Source organism: Ornithodoros turicata, unplaced genomic scaffold (assembly GCF_037126465.1).
Source record: "Ornithodoros turicata isolate Travis unplaced genomic scaffold, ASM3712646v1 Chromosome124, whole genome shotgun sequence".
Lineage (NCBI taxonomy): Eukaryota > Metazoa > Arthropoda > Arachnida > Ixodida > Argasidae > Ornithodoros > Ornithodoros turicata.
This window is the reverse complement of record NW_026999305.1, coordinates 347,768-359,833: the sequence shown is the minus strand read 5'-3', so window position 1 is coordinate 359,833 and position 12,066 is coordinate 347,768. Positions and strand designations below refer to the sequence as shown.

At 43.4% G+C, this 12,066-nt stretch overlaps 2 long non-coding RNA genes across 2 annotated transcripts; one reads left to right on the top strand and one right to left on the bottom strand.

Moving 5' to 3' along the window:
* Positions 1-2,418: 2,418 nt before the first annotated feature.
* On the bottom strand, positions 2,419-3,959 carry LOC135371982 (uncharacterized). Its single transcript, XR_010415742.1, has 3 exons — positions 3,873-3,959; positions 3,443-3,558; positions 2,419-2,856 (listed from the first exon to the last, which is right to left on the bottom strand). It is a non-coding gene; the product is annotated as an uncharacterized LOC135371982 (long non-coding RNA).
* A 167-nt stretch (positions 3,960-4,126) lies between these two features.
* Positions 4,127-5,478, top strand: LOC135371981 (uncharacterized). The gene is made up of 3 exons (XR_010415741.1): positions 4,127-4,408; positions 4,884-4,975; positions 5,407-5,478. It is a non-coding gene; the product is annotated as an uncharacterized LOC135371981 (long non-coding RNA).
* The last annotated feature ends 6,588 nt before the right edge of the window (positions 5,479-12,066 follow it).

Below are 12,066 nucleotides of genomic sequence, written 5' to 3'. Positions count from 1 at the left end.
CGTGGGGAAAATTCCAGAACCAGCAAAGGTTTTTTTTTTTTTAATATTTGTAATGCAAAGTTGTGGCATGCAATAAAGAAAGTAGAAAGCAGTGGCCATGCAGAACATAACAGATGATAATGGAGGTACAAGGTAAAAGCATATTTTATTTCTGAAGTGTTTCTAGGGTGACTTGTGATTTGTTGATACCGGACTGGTGAAGAGCGTTGAACTTGTATATGAGATAAGACTCCCTATCACGTCTGTCACGTGTGGATCTAAACCCGGTTTCTAGAATATATAGTTTAATGTTGTCAAAATTGTGACCAGGAACGTTAAAGTGTTCGGCGACTGCTTTGCGGAGTTTGTTGGATGTGTCGGTTCTGTGTCCGGTAAGGCGGTTGTTCATTTGTTGGCCGGTTTCACCAATGTATTGCATAGAGCAGTCGCCGCATTCAATGCAGTATATGACATTGGAGCTTGTGCATGTGAATGCGTGGTTAACGGGGTGGGTGTAATTGCTCGCAGTGCTTTTGATGGAGTTAGCGTGTTGAACGTGCTTGCAAACAAAGTTCTCAGCGCCCTCTCATTAAAACCCACGGTGTACCTTCGATACATCGATGATATACTGATAATATGGGAACACGGGGAACATGAATTTCAAAAGTTCATAGATCTACTGAACACCGCGCATAGCAATATAAAGTTCACATCTCAACAGTCAACTCACTTAATTAACTTCCTCGACACCACAATATCACTAGACAACGGCAACCTCATCACAACCCTGTACAAAAAGCCAACTGACAAACAACAATACCTTCACTTTAAGAGTCACCACCCGCGTCACTGTAAGGTTGGAGTTCCTAATGGGCAGAGTGTAAGACTACGCAGAATTTGTTCAAACGACACAGATTACGCTGAGAAGCTCGACGAACTCTGCAGTACACTTGCCCAAAGGGACTATCCAGACTCCCTCGTAACCGAATTCCGTCGCAAGGCACTCACACTCAATCGAGACGAGGTTCTGGAAAAAACGAAAAAATCCTCACGCGTGCCAAATAAGCTTCATCACAAGATATTCCAACGCACTTTCAAACATCAAAGCCATTCTACAGAAGCACGAGCCCCTCCTCCAAAGCAGTGACCGACTTAGCAATATATTCACAAATCCCATACAGGTGACATACCGACGCGCAAAAAACCTGGCAGACTCCTTGGTCAATGCCAAAATCAGCACAACGAGCACCCCGTACACGGGAACACGAACCTGCAACATCCCGCGCTGCAAAACATGCAAGCACGTTCAACACGCTAACTCCATCAAAAGCACTGCGAGCAATTACACCCACCCCGTTAACCACGCATTCACATGCACAAGCTCCAATGTCATATACTGCATTGAATGCGGCGACTGCTCTATGCAATACATTGGTAAAACCGGCCAACAAATGAACAACCGCCTTACCGGACACAGAACCGACACGTCCAACAAACTCCCCAAAGTAGTCGCCGAACACTTTAACGTTCCTGGACACAATTTTGACAACATTAAACTATGTATTCTAGAAACCGGGTTTAGATCCACACGTGACAGACGTGATGGGGAGTCTTACCTCATATACAAGTTCAACGCTCTTCACCCGTCCGGTATCAACAAATCACAAGGCACCCTAGAAACACTTCAGAAATAAAATATGATTTTCCCTTCTACCTCCATTATCATCTGTTATGTTCTGCATGGCCACTGCTTTCTACTTTCTTTATTGCATGCCACAACTTTGCATTACAACTATTAAAAAAAAACCTTTGCTGGTTCTGGAATTTTCCCCACGTAACCACTAGCCTCCTTATATTCAGCTATGCTTGCCAATTCTTGCCTGTTGTCCCGTTTCGTCCACGTGTTCGTGAACCTTCCATTTTTCTGTAACCGGTCTGTAGCCTAGATCACTACGTTCACATAATCCCCTCCACACTCTAACAAAGCAGCCATTCACTCGGGCCGTAGAAGCCCGTACGGAAACTTTCTTCCCTCCGGGCTGTTGACCCACAATTCGCATGAACCTTTAAACACGTCACACCTAACCCTTTAAATACCATGCCAATGATGAGGACGGTGCCCAGAAGAAGAACAGTCTCTGTTCGAAATATCGGCGGCTTCTGTCTTGAGGCAACTCCCTTCCTACATTCTACTGGTTCGCTGGATTTCTACCCATCTACGTGTAAGAGTGGGTCACTTAGGTTCCCAGCAATACATCCATATGTGTCCGCACTCCCAAGCAGCGCAATGCCTTGGCCCAATATTGCACCGATATTGGCAATGTCAGCCCATTATTTGTTCCAATATTGGTAACATCTCATTACGGCCGAAGTCTCATTACGGCCCAAGTCTCATTACGGCCGAAAGTCTCATTACGGCCGAAAATCATTTAATCCCCAAGTGTCTCGTTACGGCCAAAGTCTCAATACGGCCGAAGGTAGTCTCATTACGGCCGAAGATGTCTCATAACGGCCAAAAAGAAAAAAGAAGCATCCACCATATTAGCTGTGTATATACTGTGTTTTATGCTTTCCAAAATGTGTCCGAGGCGGTGTGCCCCCACGGCTTGTGTCACACACAATGGTTCATGCACACAATATTGCGACAGTGTTTCATGCATCCCTCGTGAAAAATGTTTTTATTGTCATATGTGTCACACGATATTTGTATGTGTTACGCCATTTTCTCTCAGTATTCAAGCAACATCCTACTCGTTGGTTCTGTGAGCGAACTGTGTGTGTGTTCTGAAAATTACTCCACAAGGGAGCCCCAGGAGCCATATGACCTATGACCATGATCTTCTCCCCCACTAGCTGCCTTCTACAATTTACGTCCACCTGAAATTTAAAAAAAGTACATAAGGCACAGAACAAAATGACATATGCTTTTGTTTGATGATGACCATGAGACATATGCTGTCAAGCAGACTTTTTTTTTTCATATATTCAAAACATATTCAAGAATTATGGACAACAATGACAATTACGTCATAATGATGCAGCTGCATAGCCAGGAAAGTATTTCAGGAGGTGTTTTATGAGGCTTGACATGGGGTGGAGGAGTCGCCCTCGTCAGTGCTTTACCCAGACCCCCCTACACCCCCTAACTTTTTTGCCTGTGCACCCCCTACAGGGGGTGCCCTTGTGATTTCAGCTTCAGATACGTCTGTAATGATATGTTAAGCTGTAATGACGTAACTATAATGATGACCTCCCCCCACAATTTTTTCCAACACCCCTCTCGTGCTTGGGTTTCTGGATAAACCACTGCCCCTCGTTCATTTTCGTGGGGCACTACATTAGGGCTTATGCCACTGCACTGATGTCACAATGTTATAAGTGTGTGTCACTCTGGGCATTCGGAATTCCTCTAAGCTGCAATATGTAAATTCAGAATACCCGAAGGGTAAGCATCAGATGTTACCTGCAGGCTTCATGCTGAAACGCGTGTACGCAAAACACTTCCGCCGTGGTGGGCGACGTCGTTAGTGTAATCATACACGCAAGACAATTGCGGGCACATGGAGTAGTGGCAGCAACCTGAAAACGAAACATTTTCTTGTTATATATGAGTAATCAAAAATATACATTCCCACATGTTTCGTTTTGTCGTTTGCAGGAAGCGCTAGTAAGGGAACAGCACTTGGTTGGTCACATGCAAGCCACAATGCGAAAGGTGCCGATATTTCGATTACGCGATCCAAAATTAAAAGTCTACAACCATGCACACTTCCCCATGCAACTACAACTACTTCCCCAGCATCGTGAGACACGACACCCATGACATGACACCATGTATTCACGTATAATGTAATGTGAAATGATATGCAGGAATGAAAAAGATGCCAACATACCTGTAGTCCAGTGTCCCATAAGCTTGATTCGATTTTCTGGCAGCTACCATGAAGAGCAAATGCACGATTCACAAGTTTCGTTTCGCCATTTTCATTGCCGCAAACGCCAAGCAATCCCACGTGACCTCCTTTGGATCAGTGAAAAGTGAAAATTACTCGCGTCATAAACGTATATGTTCATCTCAGCGCAAATCAGGTTTTGCATGCTATAGAAGAGAGGGGGGATAAATACTCTTCCTTTCGTGTTTTGATATCTTGTTGTTTTGCTACTCTCACTTTGGAGTTCGGATGGTGTCTAGCAACGTTGGGTACCTCGTTTCTTGTGTGAGCGAGTGGTTGCTGTTTACGACGTGTTCATATATCGATTTGTAGTGCTGTAATGTGCAAATTAGCGGACTTTATAGCGGCTCTCTATTTTCCGTCGTTGTCTTTCGAGCAGCGCCTGCTGTTCCGGTAAAAATCGAGTTGAATGAATCGCCACAGCCCCAACGTATATCGCGCAGTGTTGACCAAGACCAAGTCCAGCAGGAATTCTGGTGAGTAATGCTTTCGTAGGGTGTCTGGATTAGTAGTGTGCTGTCCACACATAGTTGGATTCTCATACGAGTAATTTAAATGAATCAAAACAGCCGAAGTGCCTGTAATAGATGTAACTCGGTATCTGTTCGTAGGTTTGCGTTGTTTCTAGTTGGTTGCGCGTTTAGGAACAACAAATTTATTCGAAGACGATAAGATACCGACAATGCATCACCGTACAGCAGCATTTACTCGTATCATTGTGAGCCATATTTAATTTGTTAAAATTTGTCGTCGTATTTCTTCAAAAATAAAAGCGCAAGTCGGCGTACTTGAATTGATCTCCTTGAACTGGTTACGTCGAACGTCTGCAAATGTTGTACTTATGTGCCTTCGCGCACCATACTAGGCACAAAAGCATATCTGATTAGAATAAATACTTCAAGAGGAAGTCATTCAAATACATTGTTATTTATAGCTGGTTTTCCATTCCAGGCATGGTATGTGGCTGCACGGAGGATTCCGAAAAAGAAAAACAACAACATGGCTAATAGGATGTTGCTGCCCAGGGAGTCCTGGCCGAAGAGGTGAGCTGTTAAGATCATCATAAGGTTCTGTTGTGAAGTGAGAAATTTTGTAGTAGTGCACAAATGTTAATTAGTGCACTACCTTTATAAAAAAGAAACCAGAAATGGAAAGTTATGCATTCATCATTTCATGAATTGTAATGTATCACTATTTGATATTCACATGTTTCCATTAAAGGAATGAACTACTGAACCTATATTCATATCATGGTCATGCTGTGTTTACCTGGAAGTCACATTTTTAAGGCTTGTCATTCTTTTGTCTAGATGAAGATTTATGTTAACCTTGTATGAAATAACAAACACGTATCAACACATGTGCAGCTTGTGCACATTAAAACCAGCCATGTAGAGACAAATGCTTGTTTTTTTTTCTTTTTTTGTTTTTTTAATATTCTAGCCTATTCATGGTTGCTCTTCACTTCTTGCAGGTTTACTCATTCCAGAAGCAAGAATTGTACAATTGTAAGGCGAATGGAAATAAACTGACATCGACTGAGATAGGTGTTCCGTCTTGGCCAGTGACTGTAGGATGGCTCCAAAAGCGTCACAACAAAGCCAATATTCATCTAGCTCTCTACAAGTAGCTAACTCCACATAGTAGCCTGCTTCACAGCAACTTCAACACTACCTTGTGGGAGTACACATTACACAATATGTTGCATTGTGCTGTGGTATGATAACATACCGTTTGTCTCGCAATATGTGTATATAAATATGATAAGGGCACAGTGCATGCCTTATACCCTGCTGAATATCTATCCATACCTGGCTGTGACATTGCATATTAATGCAGGTTACAATACACATTTTCACATTTGGCCGTTATGAGACATCTTCGGCCGTAATGAGACTGCCTTCGGCCGTATTGAGACTTTGGCCGTAATGAGACACTTGGGGATTAAAGGATTATCGGCCGTATTGAGACTTTCGGCCGTATTGAGACATTGGCCGTAATGAGATACAATCCCAATATTAACCCCTTATATAGGAAATATAGAGATAGGAATAGGAAATAATATAGGAAAGTTTTAATGAACAAGACGAGAAACAAAAACACTCGAATAACACCGTAAGGCACAATTGTCCCTAGTAAAAATTCCAGCTGGAAATGCAGTGGGAATTCCTGCTGGATTATTGGACTGGTTCCAGCCTGGAATATAACTGGGTCAAGCCTGGAAGCAGGCTGGTTCCGGCCTGGAATTTAACTGGATCTAGCCTGGAAACGGGTTTGCCCCAGGCTGGAAACAGGCTGCATCCAGCCGGAGCAAGAGTGGTCTAGAACCAGTTCCACAGTGGATACAGGCTGGAACAAGGCTGGATATGCAGCATGTCTCCAGCCGGAATATCGTGTCCCGATGTAGGAGTGCTTCCACTTAGCCCACCTTCTGGTGGAACCCATGTTCCAAGGCAGGAGGTTCCGCTCAAGTAGAAGCAACTTATAGAAGATAAATTGCTGCACAAAGCAGAAACTGGAAACACGCTAAATGAACAAAGTGACAATCAGCAATAAATTCAAATATTTATTTTAATAAGAATAACTAATACCCCATAACAGGTATGATAACAAGTATACTACAAATAGTGTACATGCAGAAACAGTGGCAACACTATGAGACGATAATGCGATATCACACAATTTGATGCAAAGTTTGAGCATGTGCAAAAATCACAAAGGTCACTTGTCAGGCGCTCGTTCTCATTGAACTGTCCGACAAAGTAAATCTGCCCCGTGCAAGCGGGACAATGACACATCATGATGGCAGCTCAGATAACTATAGATAAGTATCGGGTCACTACTGTACCTCTTGGTTTAGGACTTGAGGATCAACTGTACTGCACCAACGCCCGGGTACATCCCGGGTGCTCAGGTCAAACCTGCTCTCATGCAAGTCATTCATGTCAGGGCCTAACAAAACACTTACGCACAGTTTGCACATAATTAAACGATAAAGCTGTTCGTTCTCCAATCATTCCGCAGTTTACACAAACGGAAGAGCACTAAAAAGAGCCGGGAGCGAGCGAAACAAGTACAGAGACCGGCGGTCCTGTCCCGAGTATAGTCAGGCTCCAACAGCTCCCCATAGAGCCCATAGTTTGAGATAATTCACACAACACTGGGCACACGACCAATGAAATTGCGACATGGTGGATATTATGCACAACCAGTCGGCCAATCAGGAGCCCCCATGTCTGGCTGGCTTTTCGGTCGGTCCTGGCTACCATCGACTTCTACTGGATTTCAAGACTGCCGCCGTTACTCGGTATTCAAAATAACTAAAGCGATTTTGGGGTAAAATAAAGATTTATTTGATACAAAGCACTAATTCAAAGATCTGATACATGGGTGTCCTGGGCGTACAAAGCCCACTGCGTTGCTGACACACTGGGACAAAGTTCGAACATGAAGCAGAACGAACACACCGTTCAACTCCTAATACCGAGAGCAGTCTCATGAGTGCGTACCATTTCATGATGAGCGTCTTCTTTCGCTGCCTGCGGTGCATCCATTATAGCGAAGCGAAAAGCGCTTCTGTGGCACGTAATCCTGTGTTTGTTGACAGTCCTCGAAATCCAACGGCGCTCGAACTTGTTCTTCACGCTCCAACTCATGAAGCATTCCGGTACCGCAGTTGACAAATTGTTCGTGGGATAATAGTTGTGTCCAGGAACAGCACAGCACGCGTAGACTCACAATAACGCACGAATAAATCCGCGAACATATTTCTGCAAACTGTTCTGTCGATTGACACCAGCGAACACAGGAGGACGACATGCCGGCCATGCTATTTCGAAACTATGCTGAAACGGCCGAGACGCTGTACGCACATGCGCGCGTACAAAATGCGATTTCAAAACGTTCTCGACCAATCGGAGCGCACGCACAGTCTAGGCCAATGGGCTTGCAACATGGTGTATGGGCGCAGTGGTACATACTCTATAGCCGCGTCCGCGGGTACCTGAGGAGGACTGGTATAGTCACGGGGCCTACCGCCATCTCTCGTCGCTCGAGGGAAACCGAGCCTTCGCCAGGGCTCGTTCCGTTCCATTGGTAAGCGCGCGATCTGTCAGGCATTCATTTATAGAGGAGGCGTTGACTGCACACGCCGCTTACCCTTTGTCGTAATAGAGCTCGTGCACGGGTTCAGGAACAAAATGCATAACGGAGCACACGACTACACAAATGCAAGGACGTTCGCATTTTTACACGGTCGGCGAAGGTGAAATGCAGGAGGGAACACCTAAATTATCAGGCTGTACCTTAGACGCCAACACGACAACCGACGCTTCCCAGTTCAAAGCAGATTCAGAGTTGATGCCGATGGCGGTTAGTCGCATTTTACGATGAGATCATTATGGCTATAGTTTCGGTTTGACAGACCGGGAAACCTCACGTCTTGCAGCGTGAAGCCAATCAACATGTTTTTGCGATCTAGTCATGTACGTGGAGTTCTGTGCGTAACCTTGCACACTTTTGGGTATTTATTTATTTTTATTATTGTTTTATTTATTTATTTTAGTATTATTTTATTTATTTTATTATATTTGGGCATAAATAAATTATTTGCACACATTTGTGAAATTAATTTCGGCTTCTTGTTTGCTTTATTTAAGCCAAGATTATCTCCACAGCGTTCACAGCCAAGAATCTCGCACAACCCAGCGTACTCGCTGGAACATCCCATTTCCACCTTCGTTCCATCAGGGAACCATCTGGTTTCCGAATGGAAGTTGGATGGTTGCAGAATGGAAATTCAAACAGCGCTGGACCCAGCATTGAAACAACGTTAGCCAGGCTAGCTCCAGCCAGGAATGGCTTTTCCAGGCTGGTTCCACAGTGGATCCAGGCTGTTTTTTTACTAGGGATCGCCCGATTTCTCCCCGAATTACAGGTTTCAAAATAGCGCCCAATTTTTACCCCCCGAATCTGAGAAAGGCATTTAACCTGAGAAATGCACTCCCTAGTTATATTCTTCTTACAACTTCGAAGATAGACTTATGCCCAAAAGGACCTGAGAACAACTGCTGCTTCGTAGAATGCCCGGTGGAAGCCACGTGATGTTCAAGTTTGTGTTTTGCACCGTTCATGCTCCAAAATAAAATCAGTGATGAAGATGTGTGCTGATTAGAAGGTTGTGGGTTTGAACAACGCTGAGGATGCCAGCAGCTTGGTACACTATTGCTGTGGCTTGCATTTAAGAAATTCCATGTGACGTCTTGAGGTTACAGTTGGGTGTAAGTGTAAATGGACTAATTAAATTAGAAACCATTAATCGAAATCCAAAACACCGGAGGGTATCTAGCGGAAAGAGCCCTTGTAGATTTTAGCCAAAGTATCGCGCCAAAAAAAGAAAGAAAAGGAAAGAAAGAAAGAAACAGCAACAACACAAAACAAAGTCTTACACACTCGCAATCACAAATTTAAAGTCATCTGCGATAAACCTCTACCCGAGAAACGTCATCGTGACGTTGGTAGACATACTGAAACCGAAACAAGTCGGAAGGGGCCGGGTTCCATGAATGGGCGGTGAAAGTGTCCCGTAAAATAATTTCATGTGGTTTCTATTGTCTCGTGCACACTCATTTCGCACGTGCTGTAACAAGCTACACGGCAAGAAAAGCGTTCAGTTCTTAAGGAAACAGGTGTGGAAACAATTAAACCACCTGCAACGCTTCGTATCTTAAAGGGACCGAAAAGTGAATATAAACCTATCGAAACTTTATGTTCAGCGAAAAGCTTGAACCTTCAAAAGTTCAAATATCAAAGAACTCCGCTGAAATCGCTTTAGTTTTTCTGTAATCGAATTTTCCATAATTGCATGTCCAGGGACATAGTAGGAAACCGGGCAGTCTGTCAACAATGGCATGACCCCGCGCCATCTCTCGAGGACGCATGTAATACGCGCACTTCCGGGCTCTAATCCGGCGAAAACGAAAATGGCAGTGAGTATTTGTGACCAATTTCTACGTCGAGAACGTCGAGCCTCTTGAACATGAGTGCGCTGGAATTCCGCATTCGAGAACTGTCACTCACACAGAACTGTGGTTCGTGCGTTAACGTGCTGGAAAGTGTGTTCTTCGCAGCAGAAGATTCCTCATCCAGAGATTAATCGGAGTCACATCCGTCCTCAGCAGTAGCTCACCGTGCCGTGAACATGGACTGCTTTGTGAAATTTCCATGTATCAGGGAGAAGCACTTGTGTAAGCCGCAACAAGCGATGTTTTTTCGTCGTGCAGGTGTTCATGTGTGAAATGCAAACCGACGGATACTACGGTTTTTGCTGCCGAGAGGTAGAGAATGCGTGTGAAAAGCAGACAGGCAATTGCATCAGAACTACCGTATATTTCGAAATACTGTGCCTTGACACCGAAGTACTGCAAGTGTCATTTACATACATCCGAGAAACCGAAGAGCATGGCAACATACACGGCAGCGCCGTGTGGTCTTTACGCGCTACTTGAACGGCAAACTGGACGGATAACCCTTATTTCTGCAGGAAATTCCGTTATACCACCTGTCGGCCATTCACAAGATGGATATGTGGTGCTCCGAGAAAATAGGATAGAAAGTACTCCACTGGATCTCGATCTGCGTCATGCATGTTATTAGGGATGCTTTCCCATCAGTGCGCTGACTTTTCTCATTGCTTTTTCTTTGCTGTCACAGCATATTATAATTACTAGTTTGTTCCTGGAGGGTTAAGTAACCTGTGGGCATAGATGTATTTGTAGGTTATACTCAAGTCTCAATTGTATATGTGAGGAGTAAGTAAGATTATTTTCATCAGTGTCATTCAGCTGAACTGTGTTCATAACCTTTTAGTATACTTCTTAGTGACTATGTTTCCAAATGTCAATTAATATTTATACCAAGATTTGGATTTAACACTTAATTAGCTCTGTTTTGGTAAACAGAGTAACTGCTTCATTATCACATCACCAACTAACATTTGTAAAGGAGGACTTGAGGGCTGACTTCAAGTATTATTAACCCTTGATCTCGCTTCAAAGTTAATCATACACCATTGGTGTGCGTAGTACTCCAAAATGGCTAAATAATTTATAGCATAAGTTCTCTGTTACTGTAATTGAGATGTACTTTTGTAAAGTACTTTTGACAGCCATGCAAATTGAAACTGACTCCAGTGTACACTACATATGCATCGTAACATTTCATTGAAATATAATATAAGAGTAGAAGCAACATTTTGTCACAACTCAAACTACATCTCTCTTTTTTATTGTCCAGGGATTTAGAAAACACAGTATGACTTCCTGCCCTCTGATGTTTTGACGTACTTGATAGAGTTGTAAAACCTGCAACAAAATAAACAAGAAAAGTATAAACAGTTTCGTCTTTCCCTTTTGAATTCAACAAGCTAGTTATGTTTTACCATTTGTGCTGTTTTGCATTCTCTGTTGGTGAAAAGATTACAGCGACAATAATGCTGCAGATCCAACAGTGACTACACAGCAGATCCTACAAATTTAGGACCAATATGATGTGGTAACCTTGCATGGCTCACTACAGCAGTGACACACACTGAACAATTCCAGTAGTGGGGCTTAAAAGACAATGAACTTTCACTGTTTCAATGGTCATTCGAGTGTAGAGGATGCATCTCTAGAAAATTAATTCGCGTTCCTTAGTCATATAACTACACCTCTTCACACAGGAAGTATTCTTCTACCATTCAAACAAGCTAGCAGTTCTCATCGGTTTCTTCTACTGTTGACGTCGTACTAATGTTCTGCACCTGTCCAAAGACTCAATAAATGTCACAAAGTCTGCAACACCTAACAAATCTACTGCTTACATATGTGGACTTTGCATACCTGCTTTCAGCTATTTCTGTCATGTCAACTTGAGTGCCTGGATCACGCAATTCGTAGTAGTCTGGCGCCACTTCAACACTGGAAGGACCCTGAAATTAAATTTGTTGATGTTGACAATATTGAGTACGGGAAAAGTAGGACAACATAAGTTAAATGGAATACGTCATCGTTATATTATAATTTATACATGTGTGACGTCTGTACATACCTAAGAGTTGTGTTGAACTCGTCACTTCGGTGAAGCAAAATCACTG